We start from the raw sequence: 22,984 nt of genomic DNA on the forward strand, positions 1-22,984 counted from the left end.
TAAATGAATGTTTGTCATGTGCATGCGCGTATCTGTGTTTTTTTTCGATATGTGGCATTTGTATGCTCTCGCACGATTGGATCTACTTGGAGTAATATTCTTGGGAACGTCTCATAGTGTTATTATGTTCAGAGTATCCTCATCTTAGAATATTACAGTATACGACTATTGCTTTAGAATGCAATAACAAAGCAGAGGTTCCTGTAATGGACTGGGCTGACAGCTTCTCTTTCAGGGACATTTTGTTTCACCATTACCAGACTCTCTCGACGCTTTCAAGCATAGCAAAAATGTAGACCTATGAACAAAATGTCAATGCTCATATAGTTCAAAACATGAACTCTGCAGGTTTTCGAGCAAAAATCACATCGCGTTTAATGCTTGAACAGTTTGTCATGCGTACACGTGGTGCCATGTTAGAGCGTCCCTCACCTATATTTCATATTTGCGTACCAATTCTTGCCCTTGTAAGTCTGAACATCTGGCAGCAGTTATCCCACCAGGGTGGAGTAAAAGGGTGACTGAGTGATGATGCCGTTTCGTCCAAGGCGTAGGGAGCTTCGTCTCTTGAAGCGAAAATAAAACTCGGATGGTGGAAATCCCCTTTGGAGATTAGACTGTAGGGAACCCTTGGAATTCCTTGCTTTGTCTCTGATGCTTACCTTTCATGTTATAAATACCTTCTATGTATAACCTTACCTTTGTACTGGGTTCATTTCTTTCTTTTTTAAATGGTGGCTAATAAACGTCACGTACGCTTTCTTCAATGACTCAATGTGCTCCTCCAGAATCATCGGAGAGATTTGAGATGTGGCCAGATTTGGCCACGGAGGGTCGAGCGCTGTGTAGGAATACAAATTAAAGGTCATGGTAAGTGACGAGTGTTATCGCTCAAGACATTTTTTCTAAAGCGCTTTCGTACATGGACAGCTCTGCCCATGCATGTGCGTTGTGTCAAAATCGATGCGCTGAGCCAGTGGTGGAAATCCCACATTCATATGGTGGGGACGAGTATATCTCTTGGATATCTACTGTTGACTTCCAGTACTTGTTTGATCTATCCCACGTGGGATGATGATGTGCCGAGTCAACTTTCAAACGAGATTTGAGCTCGCAACCTTTCCCATTGCGAGGCGGTCATTCAATGTGTGCAACAACAACAACAACAAAAATAAGAAATATCACGGAAAAATGTACGCGTGGCATTTGACAAGCTTATTGTAATTTCTTTAAAAAAAAACAGTTCCCCTTCGTTCTTTCGGTAAAGTCACGTAGAATGTAAATAATAAAATAATAAAAATAAAACATAATAAAATAAATTCTCACAACGTTTCGGCCACAACGCAAGCAGCCGTCCTCAGGTGGAGAACAGGTCTGTCGAGAAGACATTAAGACGCTGTCTTCTTGACAGACCTGTTCTCCACCTGAGGACGGCTGCTTGCGTTGTGGCCGAAACGTCGTGAGAATTATTTTATCATGTTTTATTTATATTATTTTATTATTTCCATTCTACGTGACTTTACCGAAAGAACCAAGAAGATGAATCCCTGCAGTCACGAAAGCTTTAAATAGAAATAAAACAGTTCCCATCAAGGATGATTAAAAAGTAAAGATACATCTCGCCGACACGTTGTGTTCCACATCGCAAGCTGTCGCCAACTTGCCGAGGGCAGTGAGGGCGTGGGGGCCATTGAGTTGTGCTCCAATGTAACAAAATAAATATGGATTGGGTCTCTTTTTTAACTTTACTTTACCACCCCAAAGGCTACATAACCCTCTCCTTTGCCAGATGCACGACCGTGTCTACACTGCACTTTAAAGTGTGACACTGCCTCGCACATGACTAAGCCGCGTGCAACTGCACATGGCGCGGCCCCGCTGGGATGCGGTCCCTGCTGCATTTCTGTATTCGGTGACAAACGCTAAATCGCGTGTCGTCGATGGACGCCCATGCTGAATCTCCTCGGCCCTCGCTGTCAGCTGCAGCAGTCGGGTTTACATAACATAGTCATTAGACTGCGGCTCTCATGGCTCCCACTGAGTCAAGACAACTGGATATTGTGTGTGCCGTGTGTGTATGTGTGCGTTACCGGCAAGCACGGTTACATTTGCTGTTGATACGTTAATTTAGATTTCCGTGCGTAAAAAAAAAAATCACTGTTGATTGGTTAATTATGTTGCGCAGTTATTGTCACACACTGGTGCAAACGAAATGTTAAATGTGGTACATTTTAACGTGCACAAAACCCCTTTTCATCACAAACATATGTGTCCACATGCCTTTGGATTTACCCCATATCACTTGAGCCATTTAATGCTAATTGCAAAACAATTTATGCATGACCTAATCACTAACAATGTGCTGCAATCATTCTGCATTGACCTTGAGATTTATGGCATCATTATATCCCACATGCTCTAATTGTATATATTACAGGAATGCTATTTAAGGTTTCTATTTAAGAATTGGAATGAGGATTTCTTTACATCTTGTGCTACCTCATCATAGGGGTAGTTGCAATTGGTTATAGACCATCTGAAGTGTCATTAGTTTGATACAATGCCCAGTATGGTCGTTTTAACCTCATGTGAAGATGTGTTTGACCCCTAGGGAACCAGAAGTGTTCAGTACCTGTCCAAGGTGCTGAAAGTGTTGCCGATAGCGGTTTGCTGCCTCCTGGTGTTCAATGCATTGTACCTGCTGGTACCAGTTGTGACGGCTGTATTGTGAGTGGAGTATTCGTGTAATGTTACATTTATACAGAGTATTTAGATTGGGCAAAAGTAATTAAACTCTTGATTGCAGTTACTTACAATCATGGGAAGTTGGAGTGATGTGATTATTGTAGTGGATTACAGAAAAATGTATTCTAAAAATATGCTCTCATTCACATTAGGGGTCAATTTTCTTTATTTATTTTCCTGACATATTGCCCGTCCATTGCTGAACTCCTAATTCGCACGTTGTCACAGTTTAATTCACTGCATATTTTCCAAATGCCTTTAGGGGAAAACAAACATTCATTTTCCATGGAATGCAAATTCGTAGAAGACTGCATCCTCATGCTCATAATATATTTGAACGTGGTCATTTCAAAGGCTCTATACATATGGAATTATAAGCTTCAGCGCTCTTGTTTTAATTTACGCTTTCAGCTCGTAACAACGTATTTAGTAAAATGTCAGAAAAACAACACACACACGCCTCGATGCGGATGCACATCTCACAGTTTAAATATTGAATAGTACACCTTTTGCAAGAATGTATTCATTTGCTTGGTAGTGGGGTCGAGACTTGGAATATTACTGTGAGCATATATTGACAGAAGCGATCTTCAATTAGTGTAACATTTTAAGGGTTTATGTCGGTGGCCCGAGCCATCAATCTGTTAGCGACATAGAATACCACATTAGTTTAGGAAATGGGGTTCCCTTGACAGCCATTTTCTGGTCTGGGCTATTATTAAAATTGCAAAGTTTATGAGCTGTTTAATATAAAGTTGATGTTTGGTATGCTGAATTTAACCTGATATGTCAGCAGAGGAGCATTTGAATTAATTTGAGCACTTTGGAGTCCAAAACCCCATGATAAAAAAAGCCTTTTGTCCTTTGGGAACTGGCAGTGGACTGTCTAGATTGGACTGGTATAGCGTTGTTCTTTATGACCTCTAGTGAATATAACATACCCAATTTAGTGCTGAGCATATTTTATTAATATTTTGTTCTACGTTTTAACTGGTCGTTGCAGAAGGAAATTGATGTTCAAATCTCAAAAAAGGAATACGTATCTTCCCAATAATACATTTTTGTTCGGCATTGCAGCAGTTTTGATCTCAAGGCGTCGAACTTGAGCTCAGCAAGAGACGATGCAAAGCCCCGTGATGCGTGAATAACGAGAAACATTTGGCAATTCCTGCTCGTCTATCTTATCTATGCCGGTCCAAAAGCTCTCGCCCACTCTATCTCTCACCTTTTTTGACAACAGACAAAACAACGTGCATTATACTTCATTAAGTCGCCGCGCATGAAGTGCTCGTGTATAAGAAGACCTATTCCGTATGAAAAATTGAACAAATGAAGAAGCTATTCGACTTTTTTGGAAACAATAAAGAAACGAATCTCGGTGCATCATGCTTTGCATAAAACATCAATTCCACATGAAGATGTCCAGTGTAATGTGTGTTGGCAAGTCGAATCACATAACGGACTATTCATGTCGACCCCACGGGCCTTCAAGCAAATGACCAGTCTTGTTTGTGGTCGTTGAGATTTCCTCTAAATGCATAAGAGCGAAATCAGATATGTAATAATAATACTCACTTCCTTTTGTGCGTTTAAAAAAAAATTGGAATATACAGCTGCTGCTGCTGTTGTTTGGTCTCTTTGAATCAAGAGAACAATTCCCACAAAAGAAAATGAAAAAAGTGTTTTTATGATTTAGCCACGTAATAACTGTTCCAAAAAAATGCAATATTGTCAATGTTCTGGGTTTCACCAAATCCTGGCAAAACAACAGTCTACAGAGATCGTATGAACAATAGCTATTTTCTTTAATAACACACACTTTTCAAATTATTTATCGACACAACATTATAATTTAATTTCCAGAATTCCCATTCACTGCAGCGCATAATGCAACGTGACGTTCACAGCGCTGTATATGTGGCACTGGTTGAAAATGTGGCATGCGGTATGTGGGGCATTCGTTGTTGAATTGTTTTCTTTTTACTTTACGGCTTTATATTTACTGGAGTGCTTGCAATCACGAAGGGCGTATCATTTATCTTTCCGATGGTACATCAATGGCTGTTTTAGGGGCGGCGTCCGTTCAAGCCTGGGTGGTTTTTTTTCGTGCCCTGATTTTGGCACCTTGTGTTTGAGATCACCCCTCAACCTTGCGCCTTTACCACTCCTCTTCCAACCTCCCCCCCCCCTCCACCGCCTCTGAAATATAAAATATAAAGCCCTCTCTCAACATTTGGGCTGAGGAGCCCCTTGCGCTCGTACTCCACCCTGTCCTTGGAATGTTCTCACAAACTCCACTCCAGATTTTGGTTTTTGTTGGCTCTGAATTAAAAGAGAATGAGAGGGTTTGGTAGCGGGGAGGGAGAGGAGAGAGAGAGAGGGAGAGAGCAATGTTCGTGTGAATTAGTTTAATGCTTTAAGTTTGCCAACGAAAGCACCTGACACCTGGAGTATTTTTTGTTGTTGTTGCATGTGGAACAAAAAAATCGTGCGTGGTTTGGAATTTTCACTTTTCGGACAACTTTTGCCATGCCTGCTCCAAAGGGTATCATTCGTTTTGACGCTTGATGAATAATTCTAAATTTGAACATTTTGCTGCCTTTTGCGAGCCAGGTCTGCACTGATTTTGACACAACCGGGAACGCCAGAATGCGGTATTTTTGGCTCAATCTTGCACCAGTGTGCACACTTTCACAATATGCTCAATTTGGCGAAAGTTGCTGTCTTGCTGAAGGAAATCAATCTGTGATGTGTTTTTTTGTATGAATTGATACGGCGCGGTTTTGAGCAGCAACTTGTACGTTGCCCTTGAGAGAATGTTTGGTATGTGATGCAGCGATTTAAAGATTGCCATATTCAGTAGGGGGGGTCAACAAACGTTAAACAAATTGCAAATTCAGAGTGAGTAACAACGGCGTTATCCGATGTTGTCTGAGCCTGCGCATTGCTTGAGCACTCATGCCCTCTGTGTAGATGAGCAAAGGATGCTTCATTGTGCGAATTTTTTCACGTTGTTTTCCCCGGCCCCCCTCAAATTTTTTTGTAAGCAGTTTGGGGGGCTAGGCCTTTTCCCCCAGCGCCCGTCCTTCACTCCTAATGCTGAGCGGGTCATGCATGCAAACATTGAACAATTTCGCTGAAACTTGTAACACGTTGCTCCTATCTAAATGCAAAACCACAATTCACGTACTTTCAATTCATTCGTTGTATACATATATTGTATACGTATTTTTAAGTAAGCCGATAAAACGTTTCAAACTCTTCAAACACCTCTCGTCGTACACGGTATGGCCTCAATTTTATAAGGTGTGTGGTTTGTTTAATGAGAGGCGGGGCGGGGGGGGGGGAATGCTTGACTTTGATGAGTTGCACTTTGTAGCTTGCGGTTAGCGGAGCTCTTTCCCGAGTTTCTGGAAACACGAGTGTACACCCTCTCTCGAGTATCACTCGAACCTCAGGAGTCGGGACACGGTTGGGGTTCGAGCCTGCTCGAAACAGATAGTGGCGTAATGGACTTGCGAGAAGACCAGTGGGTGAGTTGATTTTAGAGAAAGCAACACGAAGACGCCCACAGACGAAGCCATCCCCAGAAGTTTTGCACTCGGCCACCGGCGAGAATTATGTCCCTTGGGAATGACATTAGCGTGTGTGTAATGTTTGAAAAGTTGCCAGAAAAATGCCGGCCCACTGCTGCAAAGAATATCATGGGATTGAGGCAATTCTGTGTAGGCATTTTTGCATTTGTGTAGTATGCATTGATTGAGCATTAAAAGTTAAAGGAGCAATCGTTTTTTAAATATTTTCTTTGAACCTATCTACGTGACTTTACCCGAAAGACCCAAAGAATAGAAAGGTTGGTATTAAACCGTACACAATTTAGTAAAATACATTTTATGTTCATGAATTCATTTGTTATGCTAACTAGAAAAATTGGCATACATCTGCTCGATGTGCGTGCGTTTGTGGGCATATGTGGGCGGTGCCGTGGTTAGTGCACTCCAAACCCAGTGACCCGAGTTTAATTCCCAGCCATGGCAAACATCATTGGCGAGTGATATCTGATTCGGTCATGAGCCTCCCTTAGGTCAAATCAACCTTAAGTGAATACCGTTCAACATGTGGAGTGCACACAACAGCGCTGGGGGAGAAAGAGTTGGCATGGTGTGTAGGTGATCGCAAGCACGTGCCCCAACAGGGTATGAGAACATGAGAATCAGTGGTGGGGTGGTCCCTGTACTGCACTACAAACCAGCAGAAGTGCAAATCCTGGCTATGTATAACATCAGTGTCAAGGGTTACCTAAACTTTTCAGGCCCTCGCCTAGGTCAACTCAGCCTCAAACGAGTATGTAGTACGTGAACACCAGCAGTGAGGAGCGAAAAAGGAAAGCTTGGCATGGCGCTTTTTGCGCGCAGCCAGCCTGAGCATGTGGCACGCTAATAGCACACGCCCCAACAGTCTGAAATCCGAGGTGGGTGACATTATCATTATCCTTCATCTGCTTGTTAGTGTGTGAATGTTAGGGTTTTAAGAGACTCTGCTTGCCATGGTGATTGTAAAATATTACCAATGATGTACACACTTGGGTGATGTACACACTTGGGTGATGTACACACTTGGGTGATGTACACACTTGGGTGATGTACACACTTGGGTGATGTACACACTTGGGTGATGTACACACTTGGGTGATGTACACACTTGGGTGATGTACACACTTGGGTGATGTACACACTTGGGTGATGTACACACTTGGGTGATGTACACACTTGGGTGATGTACACACTTGGGTGATGTACACACTTGAATGCGGCAAACAACTTCCTACCCCGCTGCCCCCCAACCACGCACGTGACCGTGCACACGTAAATGTTGTGCCGCGCGGTGCCGTCAACCCCTTGTCTACGGGGCCCCATTTCATTTCCTCTGCCAGCAGCGTAAAGTGTGTGTGCAGGAAGAGAGCAGTGTTAGTTACAAAAATTAAGCTGATTTGGGTGTGTTTTTTTGGGGAAAAGATTAGAAGGTTGCAGAAAATGCTCTCTCCCGCTGCACGAGCGCGTGCGCGAATCAATTAATGCGAACTGACACACAGAAGCAAATTCTTCTTTGCGGGATCGTTTTTCTGCGTTGTAATTCTTGCCAAATTACTTTACTCTATAGCGAGCAATTATGAAAGGGGAGCAAAATCCTCATAAGTATGTACACGAACAGCTGTAAAAATATGCTTTGAAAAGCGTGGCCTTTTGATATGGTATCGGAGGGCCAGCAGCTACACTTACATGGTCTATTGGTTTTTCGTTAGTTGTTATACAAATCTCAGGTTTCAACCTGAATTTGATTGTGTACTTCTCTAAAATAATGGCGTGTCATGCACAATTTTAAAAGCTGCGATGCAGACAATTGCGTCACGAGTCCATCTGATGTGACATTTTAATTTTCTGTGACGTCACTGCTGGTAATTTGAGATTTCACATTGTCAGCTGCACTTAGACTTACTTAAAATCTTTGGCAAAAATCTGGACGAACTTTCAGTGCACCTGGAGCTTGTGAGATTCATCATTTTTAAATGACAGTGCTGCCACTGACACGACTCCACACCCAAACGCACCTGCGCACGCTTGCACGTGTGCTTTTTTTTTTCTTTCTGCTCTTTCATGCATTTCTTTGCAAAATTAAAGGTGCATCCATGAAATGTCATTCCAACCGTGACACACCTCTCTCTTTAAATTAAACATGTGGAGCAGCTGTTGTTGAAAATAACGTACACCTATATGTCACATACACGTAAGATCAAAACATTTTAAGCTAAGTGTGTTTAAGGCGGCGTTTGCTTGATCGAATGAACACAATTTTAAAAAATACGTAAGTGGCTGTAAATGTGTCTTGAACTAGTTTCATGACTATACTTTGAAAGCGTAGTGCAATTGTGTGTGCGTGTACATTATGGACATTATATTCCAATTGTTCTGTGTCACGTCAGGTGACATGATTGTATTTGGCCATTATTACATCTTGACTTATTTCGTGAGGTTGAAGACATTTATATTTGGAACTCTGCATCTAGCAGAAAATCACCTTGCGTCAAAGAACCGCCTCAGATGACGTCACCTAATTGCCTCTGACCTCCTTAAATCGACATTTTTATGCACAGACTCAGGAATACATTTTATACTCCCCGTTCAAAGAATGTTCATCCATGTGTCAAACCAAAAAACATGTTAAGTCTCAGAGCCGGAATAATCCAATTCAAGTGAATGTCATGGGCGTTGTTGTGTGTAATCATTGGTGTCCAGGCTGAGACCAAAACCCCACCACACTTGAGGATCTTCTTTAACCGTGAGAGGCTTTCTAGATTCAAACCCAAGTTCTCAACGACGGCGGCTCAGTGATTCAACCCCCTGGGCCACCCACCCACCTCAGCGTGGCTGTTTTTGTTTAATAACTATAATCAGCAGATCCTTGATCTTTTCCTGCCCTGTTATTTTGGTGGATACACATCGAATGATTTTGGCAAAGATGTGTACAGATTATAATTCCATAGACGCGTGTGCTCATCAATCTTTCATATTTATCCGTGCTTTGTGTCAGCACATTGTTTTAATATGGCCCATTAGTAGATTACATTTGATATCTGATTACATCAGATTTGGTCGACATGCATTTGCTAATCAATGTTTCACGGCTGATCAGATAACGTGCTTAAAAGTGATGCGATTCAAAGTCTCAAGTGCTTCTTATTAGTGGTTTTTTTTAAATATCTACAGTTCATATCAAAATTTAATTAACTTCCAGATAGAATTTTTTAAGTACAGTCTTACTACAGAAGAATAACTAAGACAGCAGAGCACAGGATACACTTTTAAGTTGGCAGCATGTAATAAATCAATAAGCAAAGGAATAGCCGTTTTCCGGTACAGTGTTGCGGCGGTGACAAAATAAACAGTGGAATCCATACTCTTTGGTTCTTTCGGTAAAGTCATGTAGGTAAAAAAATAGAAAGATAAAATATTAAATAAAAATAAATAAAAGTTAATCAAATCACGACGTTTCGATTGCAACACAAGCAATCATCATCAGGTGTGAAACAGTGGAATGTTGCATTGTGTATTATTGGAGCTATGAACTCTATGCTGGAACCGTTTGGCAAAAGCCAACTCCGGTGAGTGTTTGTCCTTGCCATGCCTCTCCCTTCCGGCGTCTTCTTTGCCCCCCCCCCTCCATTCCCAGCAGTGCCCCCGCACAGCGCAGTTGAGGACTTTGTAACCACTTCGCCTGCGATTTGGCCCCGGTGACGAAGCAGTCGTTAACAACGTCAAAAACCGACCACAAATAAACCGCGACTTCGACACGTGAAGAATGTGCGTCGTCACACTGCGGTCCACAACCTTGCAGGCAGCCCTGCGATTCACTGTCAATCATTCACTTACCCCGAGCTAACCCGACTTATCTCGCGTCTGCCTATCTCGCTCTCTCTCTCTCTCCCCACTGTAGGCCCCCCCTCATTTGTCTCAGAGCCGAAAGAGTAAAAACATTGCCGCCCCCCCCCACCGCATTCGCAGTCATTAGTTACGGCCCTGATGCCGATCTCCGAAGTTACATTTCTTCTTTCAGGTCGTTCGAGAAGTTCCCTCTGTGTTCAGGGTTAGTAGTTCGCTGTTGGTGTTGTTTGTGTGGTGGAGAGGGCTGATGGGGGGGGGGGGTGCTGAGAGCGGAGGGATCTGGTAGCAAGGCAGCAACGCCTACCGTCCGTGGCGGCTCAGCTTTTCATTTTTTTCCGAGGGTGGCCTTGGGGGCACGGACCGCTTGAGCGCTCCGATGCGTAGATACACTGGCTGATTCTGTTGGCGGTGAGGATTACCATCGTGAAAAACGGTGCCGGGCAGGCGTTTATGTAAAGGGGTCCCATCGGGCCAAGAATGCATTAAGTGAACGCCCTCTGCTCCCTCATTCGTCCCGTCACCAACCAATGACCCGGACTATCGATGCAGCCAGAGGAGGCTTTTGAAGTCACAACTTCGAGAGGTGTGCGCGTGCGCGTGTGTGGGCTTCGTGGGTTAACCACATCTGCACAATTGCCAACTGTAGCAGCCACTCCGTGAAGCACGAACCGGCATGGCTCAGCACCATGGAAGCGCCCATCCATAAGTGGGCAGCTGGCTGGCAAGGCTGTCGCAGGCAATGCCAAGCATCCGTTGCTGCTGTGGTTGGACGGTCTGGATTTGGCTGCTGCTGCTGCTGCTGCGCCTATGTTGGCATCGATGCGGTCCTTGAATTGAGTGGAAATGGCCCCCTTCGAACTTAAATGTGTCAGTGCTCTCACTGCAACATTACGATGGGTAATGGTTGATCATGGGCAACTCATGATCATGTTCTTGACTGGGTTGTCGATTACTGGGGGCTACATTGTGGGCAACGGAGGGCGGTGCGGAAAAAAAACGAATCTTGTACTGCACTATTCCACCCTGCCCATGCATCCCACATGCACCAACCCGCACTGACCAGTGTGGCGACGTGATCGTCACGAAACTCCCATGACCTTCACAGTGCGGGGAGACCTCCGTTCAGCAAAGGACTCATTAAGTGTGTGTGCAATAAATTATCTATTTGCCCATTGAACATTTGCGCTATGAACCCAGTGACCTGAGTTTGATACCCGGAAATGGCTAACATCAGTGGGGAGTGATATCTGAATCGGTCCTGGGCTCCCCCCCCCCACCCCCAAGGCAACGTATGCTGGCAATATGTTCACGAGCTCAGAATCAGAATCTTAATTTAGACTGGAGGAATCCGATGAGCTCTGAAGCTCTTTTTCACAGATGTCCAGTAGTTTTCACAGATGTCCAGTAGTTTTCACAGGTGTCCAGTAGTTTTCACAGGTGTCCATTAGTTTCCACAGATGTCCATTAGTTTCCACAGATGTCCATTAGTTTTCACATGTGTCCATTAGTTTTCACAGATGTCCAGTAGTTTTCACAGGTGTCCATTAGTTTTCACAGGTGTCCAGTAGTTTTCACAAGTGTTCAGTAGCCCAGTAGCTGAATGCCAATGTCGAGGTCTGCAAGCCACGAGTGGGCTTCAGGAGAGATTCGTGTAGTTGTACTATTCCTCCTCAGTTGAAGGACTGCAGACCATCGTGGTTAACTCCATGGGAGGTGGCAACTTTTTCGATGTCCACCTGATGTGTGTTTTTACGTAACCTTAAACTCAACTAATATAGTCATCTGGGAGAAATGGACATTGTTAATTCCAATCAAGATATGAACAGCAATGTGGTGAAATATGGTCAAACAACCTCCCCCCCATGACTGGCATGGCGTTGAGAGTTTGTAATACAGCAGCATATTGAGAAAGAACTGTCAATTATCATAAGTAATAAGCTCTTCAATGATTACTTTTTTACATTACAATTGCGGTTATCAATCAAAGGATGACATTTTGTGAATGATATATGATGTAAAATCATGGCTGATCATTGAATGATGATCAAAATAGATCACGTGTAATGATGAAATGGATGATGGATGATGATCGATGGATTGTGAATGACAACGGTTGCGCGATGGATGGCAGTACCATTTGATGAGTCAGAAATGCGGTGATGCTTGTGTCTTCTTCCACCTACCAGAACAACCCCAACATTCTGATGTGACAATAAGAGAACGCCGCATGTAAGATATCCAACTGAACTCTGTGTACTTTGCATTCTACAGTAGTCACATTTATCGTGTAAGGATAGTCAATTTGAGTTGTTGAAAAGGGGAATACATGGAACTAATAAAATAATAAAAATAAAACATAATAAAATAATATTATTTTATTATGTTTTATTTTTATTATTTTATTATTTCCATTCTACGTGACTTTACCGAAAGAACCAAGAAAATGAATCCCTGCAGTCACGAAAGCTTTAAATCGAAATTTAAGGGGAATACAATTGGGAACTATCATTTTGCTGAAGACCAAATATGTATGATATGCGAGCTGCTTGTACTTGTGAAAATTCACAGATGCTTTTTACTGTGATCACAAGTGTATATGTTAGTGTTTGTAAACCGGAATAAAGCAATTAAATAGCTGTAGCTGCTGGTGGGGAAAATATATTAATAAATTCCGACATTAAAAGCAAGCGAAAATCCACATATTATGACGGCATACGATTAAATCATTCAAATGACAAAGCAGTGCCCCTGTAAATACGTTTGCAATGTTAGTTTTGCTCATGGTGTCTTCCAAGAAAGCAGTTTACTCATATGCAACTTCATCACACAGTTGGGCATGTACACTGGAATTGTTATATGTGATAATATTTAAAGAAGCAATGAAAACAACTTTGAAAGCCATTGCTGAAGGGCTAACACAATAATGATTCTTCTTCCCTCCCGGAGCGTGCTTGTTGTTTCTGGCGACACGAGCATCAATCGGGACAACGCAAGTGTGAATATTACATAATTCGCCAAAAGTGACGGTATTTCCTTTGAAGTTGACATGTCAACTGGGTTTCAGTGTTAGAAGAAACACACTTTCTAAGGAAAACAAAAAACCCGTTACACGCACAACAAGAAGGGGACGCAGAAACACATTTCCCGAGCATGGCGCACGTGGAAAAGAATAAGGAGCTGTCGTGAGCAGCGAGTGGTGTTGGGATGTTCACGACGACGCTCTCCTCCTCCTGCTCCTTACAGAAGGGCTCGCGATGGAATGCTGCGGGCCTTTGGAGAGCATTTTTACCAATGATTAATGATCCCAGTGAGATTTTTTTTCCCTTTCTGATGTTCACTGGTGGGCTAAAAATTGGTGGGGGGGGGGGGGGCAATGGATGCACGGGGGAAGAAAACGATGGGGGGGGCGGGGGGGGTTACGGGCCGCGGGACCATCTGATGAACTCCGGAGGACTGCTTCTGGAGCCTGAAAGAGATCAGCTAGCAGCTGCAAAAGCTTTCAGACCGAACCCTCCTTTGGGTCCTTCTCTGCCAGTGGATAGAATCACATATAATCAGCACCGAGCTGTTTTTCAGCTGGCTGGCATTTCTGAAGGAGAGAAAGGGGGAAAAAATAACGCATTTTTGGTCATTCCTAATATTTCTGTTTGGTGCATTCTTTGTTCACATGCCATAGCGAAAAATTTGTTTTCATTCATTCCCGTTCGTTTAGTTATTGCTTTACTTTCTTGCCCGTGTAGTTATTTTTATTCTTTTAACATTGCAACTTTCGCACACTTTTACGCGTTCGGGTGACACTAGCCAGATGAAATTGTCCGACGTTACATAAGAACAAAGTCAAACAACACGAATATAAAAGCAAACGTATGTGTTTAAACACGGGCAATTGTGCATCTGTATTTGTGAATGCTGGAGCCTACATTTCTAAGTGACAATTTGGCAGTCTGCTCCAAAAAATTGGCATTAAACAAATGCATCTTTTTGCACAATGAAGGAGACTGGGTTATTTTGGCAACAAATGATGCATGTTATGCGTTTGATTGTTAAATGTGTTCTTTTGTGTGTCCTGTCCTTAGAATACGTGACTGTCCCTCACACTCATATATGGTTATTTTGTCTCTACATCTAAATGCTGCACATTGGAATGTATGCTCCATGCACAAGCCCGAGGTTGTCAAATTCGCACTCCCTTCTATTTCATTCAATTGTGGTTATGGAACGCTGAACGCAACGAAATGTTCGCGAAGTGATTGCGTCGTTTTGTTGCACACAAAGAAGCGTGCTTGGAATGACTTGAGAGACGGAAAGATGAACACGTGGATTCGAGAGCATGCGCAGGTCAATCCTCATTTAAACTGTGAAGGAAAGTTCGCGGACTTAATACATTTACATGGCACCCTTCAGCAATGGATCTCAGCGTGCCGTGCATACAGAGGAGGACGGAGTAAGTAGAGGCGGTAATTGGGGAGAGAAATATTGAAGCGACAAGATAGAGAGGAGGCCTTGCTAAGTCGGGTCGCACTCATTACACACGAAATGCTTACCGCAAATGAACCGCACGATAACCTCGCTGATCTCGTCGAAGAACATAAACCATCACGTGACCTGCGGTCATCCTCGCAGCAGCTTCTTGGCTGGCAATCGAGCAAAGACGGTCGCCGCGTCGCGCGCTTTCAGGTGAGCTTCTGCGGCTATCTGGAATGCTCTTCCTTCCAATATTAGGAAGCCAATGGAGTTATGCTATTTTAAATCTAGATTTAAAATTAAAAAAAAATTAACTGCTTTTTATGTTTAGTTTGTTGTCCTTCACCCGCACACCTCCGATTAGCATGGTTGGCTACGTGCGGTGTGAAAGAAGTTCAACATACATACACGCATGCAGGTGGTGGGGTCTTCAGCCGGGACATAAACGTCTCCATTAACTCTGAGTTGCTAGCCTCCAAGGCAGTGAGTTCCAGAAACAAAAGCCCAATCACCCCGAGGTTCTTGGGCACGACATTCTGCTCGAAGGGATTACATCTTATTCTTGGTTCTTTCGGTAAAGTCACGTAGAAAGGAAAAAAAAAATATCACGACGTTTCGATTGCAACACACGCAATAATCATCAGGTTTGAAACCCACAGCAAGAAATTTTTTTAAAGAAGTGGCGGTTTTTTTATTGCTGTGGTTTTCACACCTGATGATGATTGCTCGTGTTGCAATCAAAACGTCGTGATAATTTTATAGTTGAATTTTTATTATTTTTTTATTTCCCTTCTACGTGACTTTACCGAAAGAACTAAGAATGTAAATCCCTGCAGTCATGAAAGCTTTAAATCGGGATTACATCTTGTCAAGAGGAGCGATGGAGTGGCAGCCGGGGAACGGAACACATCCGAAAGGCCGTCCAGTTTTGGGAAAAGACGAAATCATCGTCGTGTGCCGGTGATGTCGGTAGTTTATTGTATCGCAGTGCCGTGAGCAATAGCAATGACTTGGGGAAACCTTCATCCAGAAATGGATTGAGAGTGACTGATGATGACGAAAATGTGACGTTAAGGCAAAAACACGGCAAGACATTCTTGCGCAGGGCTAAAATATCCGGATTGGTGCATGTGCAGTGCTTCTTTAAGGTGCTTCTGTAAGGAGACCTTTTCATAAACAGAGAGTGGCACAGTTTGACTCGAGAGCATGCACCGGCGTGACCTCAGTGCTGCCACTGTATATTACGTTCCCCTATGTCAGGCTGCAATCTCACCTGGTGCTGTGTTGTATGCAGTCCCATCTCTCCTAGGCTGAGATTTTAAATCCCCCTTGGCCGGCCTTTTTGTTGCACAACAATGATCTCCTTGTAGTGTTCCGTAAATATCAACGACATTAACCCCAGTGTCCTCACTGCTCGACAATGCAATATCTACGCAATCGCCACATTCCTTGTGAACTGACTGATTGATATTTTTCTTTCCTGTGGGACCTGGTAAGCTTTTATTTTAAAAGGGGGTGGCGGGTTTTCATGAATCTTGCGGATATTTTCGGCATTTATTCTTGAAGAAAACAAAAATTAACGTGTATACAACGAGGGTGGAAATGTTGGCAACATGTGGTGACCACTTATATCCACGTAGATTCCTTTTCCTCATTTCTCAGTCAATGGTGATAAAAGTCACAATGAACGGCCACAAAGTTGCTATTCTTGTTGTGCTTACCGCCAATATTGGCTAGTGTTAATAGAACAATATTCCTTGGTTGGCAGATTTAAAAATACTGTACACATCTCAGTGCTGTTGAGAACAACTTCATGCGTCTATATTACTTAATGTATAATGATGTTGTACATCTGTATTTGAATACCACATGTGTGAGACTTGATATCGACGACCCTAGGAAATATTTCGAATACAAATTAATTGTATTTGCGACTGGGAAAAACACATGTTGAAATATTAAACATTATCTTTTCATAGCACAGCTACAAAAACAACATCATATTGGTGGAAAATTTACACCAGGCCTATTACAGAACAGTACATTGGATTTGTAAAAGCAGCTTCATACATGAGTATAATAAGGTCTTCAATTGATGATGTGAAGTTAAAATGGACTTCATTATTATTACTATATTTGCACTCTGTCCAAACAGCTGAATAAACTATGATTGGATTGAGACGCAAAGTTCTAGACAAAGACATAATTGAATCCCCAATGCTTCAACAAAAACCGCAAAACACAAGCAGTGTTTCCCTTCATGTTGCACTGCCGCTTGCTTGGAATTTCAGAGTTCAAACTTTGACCTCTCCATGTTATGTAACTACAGAGCAGTCTTGAGCAATGTGTCTCTATTTCGAAACGTGCTGTCTGGCACTACATTGTATTCTTATATATTTGCACATATCACGTGAATAATACAATGTGAATATTATACAATGGCCTACCAACATGCACTGTGTATAATGCAGAGTTTGATTCCCGGCTTGGCAAATATCAGTCATATTTCAGGCCTGTCGTGCCCCACTGCTTCACACCAAGGGTGAAGTATGGTCAAACGATCCTTATGACCAACACGCTATGGGAGGTCTTCATCCAACCGTGGATTGAGAAAGGGCTGTAAATGATAATTTAACTTTATTGCGTATAATATTGTTATATAATCATGATCATCATCACGCATGATCCATCCGCTGCTGGACGAAGGCCTTGCCAGGCCGTCATTATCACTCAGGGTCTTGCGAAGCGACGATCAATCCACCCGGGCTCCTTCACACAATCTTGATTTGGATTTGCCTGTAGAATCGTGCCATTGAAGTTCAAGAACGGTAAGGCTTGATTATTTTCTTTTAGTTCTTGTCCCCCAGTGTTAAGAATTGTGACCAATAAGCAAAGGGTCGCCTCTCAAAGGAGAGGCACTTTTCAGTAGCCAGAGCAACAAGTGGCAAAGGGACTTGTAGCTGGGTTGTAAAGCGCAAGGCAGCTGCCCGGCATCCTCACTCAAGATGCCTGATGGCTCTTCTGGGGTTAGGCAGGATGTCGAGAGCTCAGCTCTGGGTCGTGCCCAGGTCTAAGTCACAGATCCCTCTTGGTAAACAGATGGAAAAGGTTACGCGGCTCACTTCTCCCTGCCTCTGCCACGAACAAAAAAAAGCCTCGCTCCCGTTTCTTTCTCTACAGCGCCCACCCAAAACCCCACCGCCACCACCAACACCACCAACAAACAACCTCCGCCCACAAGCAGCAGCCCTCTCGCTACCAACAACACCTAACTCCCCTCTGCCGAACACGAATTATTTCGCTACTGCCCAACAGCATGGGGCACATGTTTTCACTTTCCATGGTATAAAGAGGAGAGCTTCCAAAAAATGCGTGAGAGTTTTAAGCGTGTGTTGCTCCCAAGTTGCTAGGTTCAAGTCCACAAAATATTGACCACTTGTTAGTCCCAAGGTTCAGAACCAGCTGTTGGCTGTGCCTTGTTTGCTTTGCGTACACCCTGATGACAAGTTGGGTTTTAATGCGGTGAGGTTTGTGTTTCTGATTTTTTTTTGTAATGCGTCCTCAACAACTTTTTTTTTTAAAGGGCAGTTTATACAAAGTCTAAGGTTAAATGGATGTTTAAAATGTGGCATTTAATTGCACTTGACGGAGCCTGCAATACAACTATATTAAACACAGGAAAAAATAAGACAATTTCAGCTGTGATATAATTAAACAAAACAGTGGTTTAAAAATAAAATCAAGAAAATTATTTATTCACATGTAGCAAGGAGCATGTGAACAGGGCTGGGATTCTTGAGTCTTGCTTGAGCAATGAGTGTAAAAGCATTCTTCTGCTGATTACACGGTATTATGTGGCCAAGACCCGGAAAACAATGGTCTCGCTTCTTGATGCAAATATTGAAATACGAACATTTAAATATTTTCAGTCCATATCCAAGAAGACTGATAGAGAAACACACAGCTCATATTTAAGTGCATTTGAAAGATGATACCCATCACTTAGCCAACGTTGGAGCTGTGCATTTAGCGAGTAAATATTTATTTAGAACTGACAACCGATAGAGCCTTTTACAAATGGTTTACATCAGTCGGCATGAGGTGTGGGCTTGTGACGAGTAACATGAAGCTGGGATATAACTGAGAACCGTTATTAAGGGCATTAGAACGAGGTACTAAAAGCTAGAATCGCACTAGGACGCTGTTTAGGTCTCCACTTAGTTAAATCGTGAAATAGCTGCGGTGTTAATTGACCCAATGCATTGCGCGCTGCAGTATTGAGTCGGACAACTTGGAATTGGCCATTTGGCAGCTTTCGAATTGTGCTGCTTTAAGCGTGTGAGTATTGTAATTGATCCACGTTTGGTTATGGTTGATGAGCGTTTCAAATGCCCCGCCGACTCCTAAACGTGAGTCATCAAAATCAATCTTATTTAACGGTGCAAAACATGGCAAGGGTCAGCCGGTGGACACATTATTGACCCGAAGAGGATATCACCTGAGCCGGTCACCCAACCTCCGTCTCCACTCCTAGACGCCGGGCCACACTCGTTAATGGTGGAGGAGCGAATGTAAAAAGTCCAGCGTGCCCGAAGTGTTAAGCGACTGCGGAGGGAACATTTTTTTTTCTTTCAACGAAATATTTGTGCAGCTGATTTCCGTTTCCATGGCAGAAATCCCCAGAATATGACGCGCCAACACGGCTTCCTACACCCCTGCTGCCATCGCCCCGTACGTTGTTTTGCGCGGATACGTCGAAGGGGGGGGGGGGGTTGAGAACGAGGCTGGATTTCTCTTCAGAGCCCTGCAGAAGGTCCCTGAATAATCGAAACAGACAGGCGAATTGGAGGGCAGCACTACAGCAGTGTCCAAGCTGGGGGAAAATGATGTTGTAACATAAAACCTTTTTCCCCAAAGTGCAATACATATTTGCATTGTGTGTGAGTGCGTGAGTGTCAGCCTTTTTTTTTAGATACTAGTCTCTTTGTTTTAAAAATTCATCTGGAATCCATAACATTTATGTGCTGTTTTATGCAATGAAAGTGACCATGTTTGCTCTGTTCTTTAAATATTTATACGCATTCATTTCATGTTATTAAAATGTATTTGTTTCAGTAATTATTGCTGCATACCAATACATTACCAAGGGTGATGGTGATCAATAGAATATGAAATATTGACAGTGCTCCCATTAAAGATATATAAATGCGATCGATTATTTTAATTATCGTGGTCTGGCATTCGCTATTACTACAGAAGCCCAAGGAGCAATACTATACTAGTGACTTGATATTTATTTTCTGCCTATGATTCATTTGTAATAAGCAACATTTCAATAAGAGTTATTTCATAAATTATATTACAAATTTTCCATCATGAATGTATTTCGTAAAATATATTGATTACTTTATTTAGAAAGCTATTGCAGTTATTTGAAGTGTTTTTTTACTGCATCATCACTAAATGTAGCCATTTAGTGGAATTGAATTCCTATGAAATTTGCATTACCTGTCATATGCAGTGCACATCTCATAAATTTAACATAATTAAATAATTATCATCAGCGAGAGTCTATTAAGATGCATAGCCTTATTGAAATTATTATTGTTTTTTTTATCATAATTCTTCTTGTTTTTTTTTAAGTATCGCTCATTGGAGATCCAGGAGTGTTTCGCAGAAGTGTCCATCAAAGGACAAGGCCGTCAATTTGCTACTGGACATCTGTGGGAAACAAGCTCCATAGCTAATCGGATTCCTCCCGAATGAATAATTATTATGATTCTGAAACCAGATGTATCTGGAAAGGAAGATGTCAGAAAGAATGTTCTCTGTATGGCCACTCAACTCAACGTGTGCCCAGGACCCATTTTCAAATGAAACACGAACTGACGTGAAAGAGCCGCACGTTTATTGAGCAACGCCAAACAAAAGTGTTCATCCTACAACTTTGGGATTCACTTTGTCTGCAGATGGTGCATGACCTCATGTCTGTGGGCAATCGAGACAACGAGCCTATCAACTCGCAGCACATGTGGCTTCAGTGGCCACCAGAGCCGAATGAAATGATTTCCTTTCTTGGGCTGCATGTTTGAACTCCGAAGCCCAGATTATCAGCACTGACGCTCTGATGCCGAGTTTTATGCCACCAGGCCACCCCGCCACCAAGGGTTTATTCCTCGTGTGTTTAAGAGGTTTTAAAAAAAAAATTACAAGGGAGAAAAACTGATCCCTTGATGATTATTTTTTTTTTGCCCAGCTCTTGGCAATGCCAAAGACTGCACGAGTTAGGGTATTGGATAACTTAACATTGTAAAGCTTTATTTGAATCATATTTGGCAAATGTGTTGATAATTCACACGTGGGGAAATCGAATGTTTGCTGTTTTACAATATCGCGTCAATGTTAGGTGTTACATTTGAATTTGGTTGGTTAATCGTAACCAAGTATATAATTCAAACAATTAAAGCCCTTGGTCATGTTTCTTCTTGATGAAGTCCTCCACACTCGGAATCAGTCGTGGAGGCTTTGTGACCACATTTCATCGTCATCATTATAACCGTCTGTGGTCGATGTCGATAGGGTGACAGAAACCGCTGCGCGCAGAGGAAAAAACACAAAAACGCAGGTGCTCTGTCGGCAGATTTGCCACCTGCCCAGGTTTTCCCAGGAGGTAGCTGTTGCTCTGGGGCATCTGTCTGTCTGCCAGCCAAGGGGATTAAACCCCCCACAATTTGTTTCCATTGGGTAATAATATTGCACTCAGGACAATGCATTTGCATGCAGTGCTATGAGATATTCTTGATTTATCCTTGTTGTTTGGCACCTCGGAGTTTGCTGCCTTAAATGCCGGTAAAGATGCCGCGTCGCGTGAACTGTTCACCGCCACCACTTTCTGTCTTGACGCAGGCCAATAGGCAGAGGTGATTTTAGCTCTTCTGGAAAGTTCCCTTTTTCCCGAGTATTTGTTGTTTTATTTTTTTTTGGTGAAAGTGGTGCGACCAATTGGGGCGGAGATTTTTTTTCTCTGCCTGTTTTCTGTTGCTCGTCCCGTCTCAATATAAGTTGGACTGAACGTATGAACTCAAAGCTCCATGCGTGGACGTGTGGGTGTGTGGGGAGCGGTCGTGTGGCGGTTAGCGCATTGCGCTACGAACCTGGCGACCCGTGTTCGATTCTCGCTCACGGCCAAAACCCAGTGACGATTATCTGAACAGGTCCTGGGCCTTCCCTAGGTTGACTCAACCTCAAATGAGTACGTGGTGCGATGTGTAAACATCGCCACTATGGAGACAAAGGCGGCCGGGCGTGGTGTTGGCCACACACCCTCGTGTGCCGTGCCGGCCTTTCTAGGTGCTTGCTAACAGCACTTGCTCCTACAGTCTGTTAAGGCTATACGGGGAATCTTTGTCTTTGTCCGAGGGCTCATTGTTCTTTGCCCATTTCAATAATTCTCGGGCAATTTGTACCTCACGCCACGTTGACGCCATTGTATTGGCACGATTTGCATTGAATGGGCGGGCACGTTGGAAAACGGGGGGCTAAAAATGGGACACAAATAGTGCAAAGGGCTGACGAAATTGCACCCTTAGCATGCAACCATTGAACAACAGTTGCTCTCTTAAACACCTCGGCCCAATTCAATTCTGTACGTTCTCACAATAAATACGTTGCATCATGTCTTCTTGCATCATGGGAATACACCAATTATAAAAATCCCGTACTGAAGGGGAAAAAAACCCCTAGACAGAAGTGTTTGAACAACATTACAAATTTAACGCGTTTATTTTCTCATTGCATAGTTTCTCCACTGACGCTACGACAGGCTGCTGCACGCACGTGGTATGGAAGTACCGGATTATTATTTTTGTTCGTTAATTTCCATTTACCCACGCACACACACACACCACACACTCTCTCTGCAGGCCTGTGCCTAAGAGGGTCACTCCCAGTAGTTTAGCGCAGATGTCTTGAGTGGATTCCCAGCAGGCAAAGCCGGTTGCTTCCGCTCCTGTTGTTGCCAACATCCCAACCCACGTGTGAAAGAAACCACCGCAGCACATCGCTGCGCGCCCCATGCACCTCAACCCCCGCCTCCCCAACGTTATCGCAACATTCGAGCTTGATTCAACAAAGTTGCCTCGAGAATCTGTGGCAGCACACCGACTACCGTTAGCGAGCATTACTCACGGAGGCTTTTACAAAAAAACAATTTTATTTTTTACTAATGGCAATGTGGTCAGCTTTGTTGAGCAATGAACATGATATGGTCATTGAAACGCGTCGCGGGGAAGTTTTGCGTTCACGTGATCTAAATGATATGGACATAAAGTGATGTT

General features: G+C 43.1%; 1 protein-coding gene across 5 annotated transcripts in view; it reads left to right on the forward strand.

Annotated features, from left to right (window-relative positions):
* Positions 1–22,984, forward strand: part of LOC144934126 (pro-neuregulin-1, membrane-bound isoform-like) — a 496,144-nt gene that overhangs the window by 118,723 nt on the left and 354,437 nt on the right. The gene's annotated exons all lie outside the window — the stretch shown is intronic.

The sequence above is a fragment of the Lampetra fluviatilis genome, chromosome 9, assembly GCF_964198595.1.
Source record: "Lampetra fluviatilis chromosome 9, kcLamFluv1.1, whole genome shotgun sequence".
NCBI classification, from domain to species: domain Eukaryota; kingdom Metazoa; phylum Chordata; class Hyperoartia; order Petromyzontiformes; family Petromyzontidae; genus Lampetra; species Lampetra fluviatilis.